This window comes from Peromyscus leucopus, chromosome 2 (assembly GCF_004664715.2).
Source record: "Peromyscus leucopus breed LL Stock chromosome 2, UCI_PerLeu_2.1, whole genome shotgun sequence".
NCBI lineage: Eukaryota > Metazoa > Chordata > Mammalia > Rodentia > Cricetidae > Peromyscus > Peromyscus leucopus.
This window is the reverse complement of record NC_051064.1, coordinates 118920642-118930971: the sequence shown is the minus strand read 5'-3', so window position 1 is coordinate 118930971 and position 10330 is coordinate 118920642.

The following is a 10330-nucleotide window of genomic DNA, read 5'->3' as shown; positions in this document are numbered from 1 at the left end:
GCAGGACTGTTCCATTCTTTGAAAATAACCATTCTTTTCCATTCCCTAAATGTTTCAAGCCGCAGAGGTGCACTTGGGAGGGATAGCACAGCGCCATTGCTGATGCAATGCTATTATTTGCCAAGAACCACAGTGGACATCATAACCTTAGCTCCTCGTCACCTTTACGAAGCAGGTGTGCTGACACTTGAGTGTCTCTGTTTTGAGATTGTGGAAAGTGAGCTTCAGAGAAGATAAATGTGTGTAGGTCACCCAACCCATAAGCAGTAGAGACGAGATTCACACCCAGGCCTGCCTTCAGGTACTGTTGACTGCGGGCTGTAATCCATCTCAGATTTTAACAACTCTCTTCATGATGCTCTCTCTAGGTCAATCCCTCCCTGGATACTCTTTTGGTAATACTTTCCATCTTTTAGTGTTAAAATCGTATCTTCATTAGTGCCTTACTTCTAAGTCTCACCTTGTTCCAAAGCAATTGAAGGACTTGAAACCATGTAGCTCTCTCTGGCCTCCAAAACCTTCAACAGTTTGTTTCTGTTGCTCCCTGGATACATTTTATCTGCATTATAGTTGAGTTGGGACACAGGCTAGAGAGATGGCCGAGCTGTCAAGAGCTCTGGCTGCTCTTGCAGAGGACCCAGGTTCAGTTCTCAGCATCGACATGGTGGCTCACACCTTCTGTAACTTCAATTCAAGAGGATCCAACAACCTCTTTTAACCTCTGGGGGCACAAGGCACACTATGTACATATGTACATATAGGCAAATAAATACTCACAAAATGAAAAGATAAATAGATAAATAGATGAATTGGATCTGATTTAACTTCTTGTGATTATGAGTTACCATCATAGACCCATAAGCTCCTTAGCACAGGGAGAAGCTCATCTTGTTTCTTTGGGGGGCAGGTGTGGGGTGAGCATTGCCTATAGCGTCTTCCTGGTGCCTCTGGCATGAAGTCGGCAGACACTTGTTGGATTCCCGGACCACCAATCTAAGCGGTTTACATTAGCAGAAAGTCTTGATAGTTGCCTGCAGACAGTTTCTTACTGATGCTGAGCTGCGCGAACCAGGGCATTTCTAATTTGTGCTGTGAAATTATTTTTTTTTACTTTTCGGAAATCTAAAATTACAGTGGGTTTGGAGTGGTCAGCAAGGCTATGGGTTTGTGTTCGTGTGGCGGAGAGGGATTTATTTTGAAAGACAATGTGAAAAGCAGACTTCTTATCTTGTTAAAGAGTCTTTTTTTTTTTTTGAAAGCTTACAAATTCTTATAAAAAGGAAAGAAAATTCCAAATTGGTTGAACTTGAAGTTCCCCGCTGTCTTTCGTCTCCTTCAGGGCCTTTTTCTAAACCTACTTCCCTTAAAATGACTTTTATTGATTTTCACTCAATGAGGGTTATTCTTCAGAATGAGGATGGAGGGGTCAGAGAGAGAAATTTACCCGGTGTTACCCGAGGAATAGGTGTGCCTCCGGATCCAGTCTTCCTTTATTTGTTCTGTCTCCTGTATCCAGAAACCTGTACACTGGGGATCAGTAGGGTCCTCTGTGTCTTGGTCAGAGCTAGAGTACAGTATACTAATAGATCAATTTATGTGTTCATTCATTCAGCAAACATTTATTGAGCAGTCGTGTCCTAGGCATTGGAGATACTAAGATGAATAAGACGTAGCCACTGCCCTCTGTGACCTCCAAATGTACAGGAAGGCACCAATCTGATGGGGGTTCAGGACAGGGAAGGCTTCCAGAATGAGCTGGCTGCATGTCCTCTATCAGGGGCTCCCTAGAGAATGGCATCAGGCCTGAGAAAGAAAGGCAAATGTCTGGTCGCATTGGCCAGGAACAGATGCTCTTTTACTTACTTTCGTTTTGTTGAGTAGTTTTTCCCCCTGTTATTTTCCCCCTCTGGTCTTGTCCACTCTTTGGTCTATATTTAACATTGTCTTCAAAGCCATTTTTCTAAATCCCAGTCTGATCATGTCATTTCTGTCTTGAGAATTTTTTCCCTAGCTGTTCACTCATTCATGGTACATATTTCTCAATCACCCACTGTGATATTTCAGTGATTGTTAGTGTGTGGGATGCTGTGATAAGTCAAGCGGCCCCTCCCGTCAAGAACCTTAGCATCTAGACCAGGGAGTGATTCTTGAATCCTGACCTCTTATTTAAATACGTTCATCCCCTCACATACTAGGATCTGTACTACTAAGTGTGTTTCACACAATTGAGTGAAGACAGATTTCTACTTTAAGAAAATCAAGTCTCCTAGTGGAGTTGGAAAGTTTAATTCAGTGTTCCAAAACCATGTGGTAACTGGATCGATAAATGCACTGGATACTAGGAGGGCAGGCTTCAGAGGAAAGGGCTGCTGGGCAAGGTGGCTTCCTGAAGAGATCATGCCTGAGCGAAGTCCTGGAGTACCAAGAGAAGTGAGCTGGATGTTGGGACATGTGACAGATGAGACCTGTATTTGTGAGGATTCTCTAGAGGAGCAGAGTGGATAGAATGGGTATATAGTACAAAGGAGATTCATTAGATTGTCTTGAGTAGTCTGACAACGGCTATCTTTGAACTGGAGAGATGGAGACCTGGGGGGCAATTTAATTCACGTGACTGGAAACCTCAGCAGTACCAGTCTGGCACTGAAGGCCTGGAGGGTTTCTGGAGAGATACCTAGCCCACCTCGGGAACCTGAGGAGGCAGGGTTCTGACATCAGAAAGGCTATGTGGTGGCCCAGTGGTGGCGACAGCAGTAAGTGAGGTCGGCAGTAAGCTATGGAGTCAATGAAATAAAAAAACAAAGCTTCCCTCTTGGACCTCCTTTATCTGGCTTCCACCCAAAGGTGCCACTCACATTTTGGGTTGGTCTTCCCACTTATAAAATCCTTCACAGATGTGGCCAGCACCTTAGTTGATTCCAGATCCAGTCAAGCTGACAGCCAAGATCAGCCATCTATCAACGACTCTTCCCCATCCAGTCTTCCTTTATAACTCCTGTTCCTTTGTTTTCCAAATTAATGTCAAGTTTCCCTGGATTATCTGACATTACACATGAGAAATAAGAAAGTGCTGGCTTGATGTCCCTCAGGTTTCTGGGGTTTACTTAAAGCGTAACTATATATATTTTTTATTTTTTTTGTTTTTGTTTCTCTTTTTTTAATGATTTATTTGTTTTTATTTTAGGTGCATTTGTATTTTGTCAGCAGGTATGTCTGTGTGAGTGTCAGATCCACTGGAGATGCAGTTACAGGCAGTTGTGAGCTGCCATGGGGGTGCTGGGAATCGAACCCACATCTCCTGGAAGAACAGCCAGTGCTCTTAACCTCTGAGCCATCTCTCCAGCCCCTTATTTTTCAAGATTAAAAAAAAAAAAGATACATAATTTCCAAGTGTGAAGTGGCTTAGATACCGCCTTACACACCAACACTCATCACACCTCTGTTTGCTAGAACAGTTTTAGACTATCTAAAAGCACTAAGAAATGTCACATCTCTGTGATTTTGCATATACTGAAGTGCACTTCCCATTCAAAGTCTATTTAAAATGCCATCCCATTCAATAGTCATTTTTGGCCCCCCCCCCCCTTTTTTTTTTTTTTTTTGGTTTTTCGAGACAGGGTTTCTCTGCGTAGCTTTGCGCCTTTCCTGGAGCTCACTTGGTAGCCCAGGCTGGCCTCGAACTCACAGAGATCCGCCTGGCTCTGCCTCCCGAGTGCTGGGATTAAAGGCGTGCGCCACCACCGCCCGGCTCCCTTTTTTTTTTTTTAAAGTTTCATTTATCGTCCTTTTTAATTACGCACATGGGACTAAGTCTGTATGTAGGTTTGTGCACATGCATGAGATGCCCACAGAGGCCAGAAGAGGGCATCAGATCCTTTGGAGTTAGAATTGCAGGCGGTGGTCAGCTACCAGATATGGGTGCTTGGAACCAAGTGCAAGCTTTCTACAAGAGCAGTATGTGCTCTCAACCGCTGACCCATCTCCAGCCCCACAGCATGGTTATTTTTAATCAAGCATAAATATTGGCTCATACAATAGTTACTTTTCGAATATCCACGGCTGTTGACAACTCCTTACGCAAGGTCTCCAGGCTGAGTTAACGTCTTCCCCGTGTGTTTCCTCCAAGTGTATTCAGAATTTCATGACAGCTCTGATCACACCGTACCCCAGCTCTGCTCACACTGTACCCCACGTATGCATTTTCAAATCCATCTCCGCTACTGGAGCTCCTCTAGCAGGGGTTAGCTGATTTACTTCTGTGTTCTTAGGGACTGCAGTTGGCAGACACTCAATAGGCAATTATTGAATGTTGACTTTGAGGACCTTCCCATGCTCTGTATCACTTCTGCTTTTATATAAAGCAATATCTTTGCTGGGAGTGATGGTACACACCTCTAATCCCAGTCTTTAGGAGACTGAGGCAGGAGGTTTGTTCATGCGAAGCCAACCTAGCCTATGGAGAGAAAAATTTCCTCAAAAGCAAAAACAATTGGCAACAATGGAAGCTCTTGACTTCCCATCCTTAGAGACTGACATGATGTATGCATGTGCATGTGTGTGTGTGTGTCACTCTATTTTTTTTCTTTCCTTTTTTTTTTTTTTTTTTTTTTTTTTTTTGAGACAGGGTTTCTCTGTGTAGCCGTGGCTGTCCTGGAACTCACTCTGTAGACCAGGCTCGAACTCAGAGATCTGCCTGCCTCTGCCTCCGAGTGCTGGGATTAAAGATGTGCTCCACCATTGCCAGGCTCTCTGCTGGGTTTTATATTGTTTGTTCTCAATGTACTTGCTCTGGTACTACTTTTTACATACTTTGTAATGGATATTCAAACTGCCAAGCTAGTATATTTGCATTGGAAAGAAACAGGAATGTGTGAAGCATGAAGCCATGGGGCTGGAGAGATGGTCAGTAAAGTGCTTGACACACAAGCAAAAAGGACCTGAATTTCACCCTCAGCACCTGCATAAAATACTGAGTGTGGTGGTGTAAGCCCAGCATGGGGGAGGCTGAGACAGGAGGATCCCTGTGATCAGCCAGCATACCCTAATCATCGAGTTCCAGGTCCTAGTGAGAGACTTCCTCAAAAATTAGGTGAGTGGTGGGGGCTGGAGAGTTGGCTCAGTGGTTAAGAGCACTTATTGCTCTCTTTTGGAGGACCTGGGTTTCAGTCCCATGGTGGCTCACAGCCATCCATGCTCTAGTTCCAAGAGATCTGATACTCCCTTCTGACCTCCACGGGCACCAGGCATGCACACAGTGCACATACATGCATGTAGGCAGAACATTCATACACATAAAATAATAAATGGAAGCCAGGCATGGTAGCACATGACTTTAATCCCAGCACTTGTATGTGTGGGGGGTGGGGGCAGCAGCAGATGGATCTCTGAGCTTGAGACCAGGCTGGACGACATAGTGAGTTCCAGGACAGTCAATAGAGAAATCCTGTCTCCAAAACAAAAGAAGGTAAAAAAAAGAAATATGGTAGATGGTGCCTGAGAAAGAACCCTGGAGGTTGTCCACATACATACAGGCCTCTACAGGCCTGCATATATCATACACTCTTATTTACCCAAACATATACTTGTACAGATACATACATGCACTTGAATTCACACACACATACACAGAGAGCCGCTCTTCTCTTTATTCTTGTCCTTGGATACACACTTTCCCATTGCCTAGACATAACTGATGTTAGCCGCTTAGGATATTTCATTTCAAGCCTTTGTCTGTGGAGGGGTGTGCACGCACTGTACATACAAATACCACATCATGTTATGTACACTGTTCTTTGACCCCTGTTTTCTTACTTGACGGTATATCATAGGCCTCCTTCCATGTCAGTCCATCCAAGTCTATCTCATTCTCTTTAATGGCTGCCCCTTTTTAATTCGACAATCTTAATTGTCTGTAAATGGGAAAGCCAAATAATCAAGCTTATTAGAATTGTACCTAAGAAAGAGTAAATCACCTCTGAGTGAAGGCCTATGGAGTTCTCCTAGGAGTAAAATGTATTAACTTCAGTGCATAGACTTTGTAATGTTTATTTTGGCTATTCTGGGACTCTTTTTGCTTATTTCCTGCCTCATTGTGTTTTGGATAGCCAAGGTTGCCAAACACGTGACCTGTGAATTAGTGTGGTATTACACATTCAGTTTTGCATTGTATGTTTTTGCTATTGTTTTGCGTTTAAGCTTTTCATTATACTGTCCTTGTAGAGAGCGACTACTCTACTTTCTAAATATTTGCATCTCAGTGCGGAACACTGCAGATGATAGTTGCTAAAACATCTGCCTTGATGGTTGAGCTGACATAGGGGCTTTTTACGAGTTGTAAATAAGATTGTGACCTGGATTTTAGGGGAACTCTGCAAGCTGATCTGAAGGAGCCTTTTTTTTACCATTTCTGAATGTTAAAATACAAAGAACCAAGTTGGATGTGGTGGCGCATGTCTACAACCCAGAATTTGGAAGGCTGAAGCAGGAGGATCAGGAGTTTGATCAGGCCAACCTGGGCTACAGTGTGAAATCCTACCTCAATAAACAAAAACAAACAGGACGAACAGCATCTTGTAAGTACTAGAACTCATGTAAAGATTTCTGCTAGGGCTAGCTCAGTGGTAGAGCGCTTGCCTAGCAAGCACAAGGCCCTGGGTTCGATCCTCAGCTAAAAAAAAAGAAAAAAAGATTTCCGTTGTCATCTCCTGAGGTAAAATGGCTTGATTTGGCTGATTCTGCCTTTCGATTCCTCTACGATATTTCCTGTCTCTCCTTTGCTTACTAGCCCAGAAGCTTGGTTCAGGGACTTCTCAACGGTCACCTGCAGCAGAGTTTTTAACTAGTCTCCTTGCCTCTTGTTTTACTTCCATTCTGCCGTTCCTTTGACTAGCGATTGTCTTAAAATAGAAAGTCTACCATGTCATACCCTTGAGGGTTTCTCCTCATCCTTGGGATAAAGTCTACTTTCCTTACTTTAGTACACAAAGCCTGTTGCGATGTGACCCACGTCTGCCTATCTCTTGAGGCTGAATGCCTCGCATTTCAGTTTCCAGGGACCACAAGTGGCTCGTGATTCCTTCAATACACTGCAGGGGGAGGCTCAGTAAATACTTGCTAAATTAATGAGTGAGATAGTTTGTGTTCCTAGGGTGGTCATTAGACTTGCTCAGCCCAGGATGGTCTCTGTTCACTTGTCACCCCGACATAATTAGTGATAGTGACCCTTTTATGGTTAAACTTTTCTCTGACCAACAGATATATGTGGTCACCCTAATTACAGCAGTGGTCACACTGATGGCAACTCGTTCTTTGGTCCTCTTCTAGATGGTAAGCTATTTATGGACAGGACTTTCTCTCTCTCTCTCTCTCTCTCTCTCTCTCTCTCTCTCTCTCTTTCTCTCTCTTCTCTCTCTCGCTGTTTATCTGATCCATGGTCTTGCACATGCTAGGCATATTTGTTCATTTTTAATAATTTCGTATCCTGACATTGCTAGGTACTGAGGAGATAGTCTTGAATAAAACAGACATAGTTCTTGCCCACATGACGTTTATAATCCAACAGGAAAGAGCAGTCTAGTAAAACAGTGGTACCAGTACATTACTGATGTGGATAAAGACTTAGAAGTTCCTAAGCAAACTGAATCCATGAATGGAGATGGTTATGGACACAGAATTCTAGGTGAGCCTATTGGCTACTCATTTAAAGAGTTGCTCATTTTTTCTTTTCTTTCTTTCTTCCTTTCTTCTTCTTCTTTTCCTTCTTCCTTCCTTCCTTTTTTCTTTCTTTCTTTCTTTCTTTCTTTTGTTTTTCTTTTTTTGAGACAAGGTTTCTCTGTGTAGCTTTGGAGCCTTTCCTGGACTCACTCTGTAGCCCAGGCTGGCCTTGAACTCACAAAGATCTTCCTGCCTCTGCCTCCCAAGTGCTGGGATTAAAGGCATGAGCCACCACCGCCCAGCACTAATTAAATATTTTAAATGCAATCACGACATAGAAACTTAGTTATTATTGTTGTTTGCTTGAGACAGGGTCTCATTTCTAGACCTGGCTGGCCTGCAACTCCCAGTGTAGACCAGGCTGGCCTGGAACTTGCAACAGTCCTCCTGCATCTGCTGCTTTGGTGCTGGGATCACAGGCATCAACCATGGAGCCCAGCTCTACACAAAACATGAATGGACCATTTAGACACATGCTAAACATGAGAAAAAAGGATGATACAGTCATATCAGAACAGAACATTAGTTTCATTCTGTTTTAGACTATTTGCAATCCTGTGAGGTTCTTGGAAGGATGGGTTATCCTCATGTATCCTAGGGGAAGAGAATTTTTTTCCAGATGAGAAGTCTGACTTTTCAGAAATCAAGCCACAAAGCAAAGGAATTACTTCTAAAACCAGGATTAGCTTTGGGTTGGGCTTTGCTCTCTGAGCTAGGACTACCTACCTGCTGTAATTGTAAAACCCTCTCAGCCTCAATTCCTTCTTTTTATAAACTAGTAATATTAGCTCCAGAAATAAAGGGTTAAATGAGATTATGTAAAGGCATTTAGTCTCCAAGAAGGTTCATTAATTCTTTGTCCATTTCCCCAATATATCTTTCGTACTTGATGAATTAAACAATTTGAAGAGAAAGCTATAGTATAAACATCAGTGACAGTGGTGAAAATTTTTTATTCACAAATCTGGATGTTAAACTAGGCCCTTTTCCTCTTTCTCTAAAAGTCGATTTTATTCATATTTACTTATAATTTTATTTTTACAGGCGAAGACCCAAAGTAGCGTTCAAAGCACTAAACAGCAGGTAGATCTTACAGGAAAAGGGTCGAGTTTTATAATGGAGCCAAGGTTTGGTGGTCAGTGAGCAGCACTGACGTCAGTCTTAAAAGATTTACCCATTTCCTTTTGGTCACTTTGGTTCAAGAAAGAATCGCGCACCAACCACTCATTCAGAAATCTCCGGAGGGTAAGGAGGAGAGATGTAAACAAAGGCAAAAGACCTCTGTAGTTTCCACTGGGGCGGGCCACCTAACACCATCCAGCCCTCTAGTGAGGGCAGATAGGTCTGTTCTCCCGGAGTGCCCGGGGTCTGGACTCCATTTCCCAGAGTCCCTTAGTACCCTAATGTATTCAGTGCTCAGAGTGCCTGTATGTGTGTGAGTGTGAGAGAATGTGTGCGTGCATGTGTGTGTGAGTGTGTGTGTGTGTGTGTGCGCGCGCGCGCGTGTGTGCGCCTCCGAGTCCCCGGGAGAGTGGAGGCTCATTCACTGATTAGAGCCAGCGCTGAGAGGCAGCACTGCTCTTCTCTCACACCAACCGAGTCTCTTGATCTGTACATGCAATCCCAGGCAGCTCGCGAGCACAAACCCGGGGCCAGCCGCCTGCTGCTGCTGCTGCCGCTGCCGCTGCCGCCGCCACCGCCGCCGCTGCCTCCGCCGGCCCTGCGCACCCGGGACTTTTCATGCACCACACTCTCCGTCTTCTTACCACGGTGTCCTGAAAAGTGCGACCGTTCTCCCCAGGAATTTCCACGGCAAGTATGGAACCTAGAAAGGGGTGTGGATGCGTGTGCGTACACGAGAGGGGTGGGCGCGAGGGCGGCCGGGTTGCTGAGGAACCTGGCTAACTTTCCGGGTTGGTCTCCCAGGGATTCGGGCGGCTCCCCTGCGACAGGGGCAGGGACTGGGACCTGCACCGCCGTGTCTTACATCCTGGCGACCGAGCCCCTTGGCTGTCGGTGCCCGGCGCGCTCTGTGCGCTGCCTCACTCAAACTTTCCGTCTTGAGTTTTCCTTAATGTGTTTTATTTGGGGGGTGCAAGGGGGAGGGACCAGACGCTGGAATTGGACAAGTAGGGAGGGCGAGGGGGATAGCCAGGGGAAGGGAGCAGGACTTCTCCATCTTTTTATAAGCCCCATTTCCACTTTGTTTGGGTCGACCGCGAGTAAGCCCTCTTGCCTGGCTCCCCGGTGCACCCTGCTGTGATTTCCAGCGGGGCCGGGGCTAGGTGGTACCCAGTGGGGAATCTGAGGCGGCGGGCGGGATAGGAAAAGGGGCGATCTGTTGAGAACCGATCACAGCCGCACAACACACTGCCGACCTGGTGGGGTATCCGGGAGACTCCGGAGCCTTGGGGTCCCCGGAGGCTCGGGTTTACTTTTTCCTGGCAGGGGAGGGCTGAAGGATGTGGAAGGAGAGCGTGGGGGTGGGATGGGGGAATCCTCCGCCCTCAGGAAGAAGGCAGGTGCTGCCACTGAGGTGAACCGTGCTACATATAACCGGTAAACTCCCTGCTCCGCTGTGCTGGACTGGCCAGGCCTTGGAGCAGCGCGATCCGTG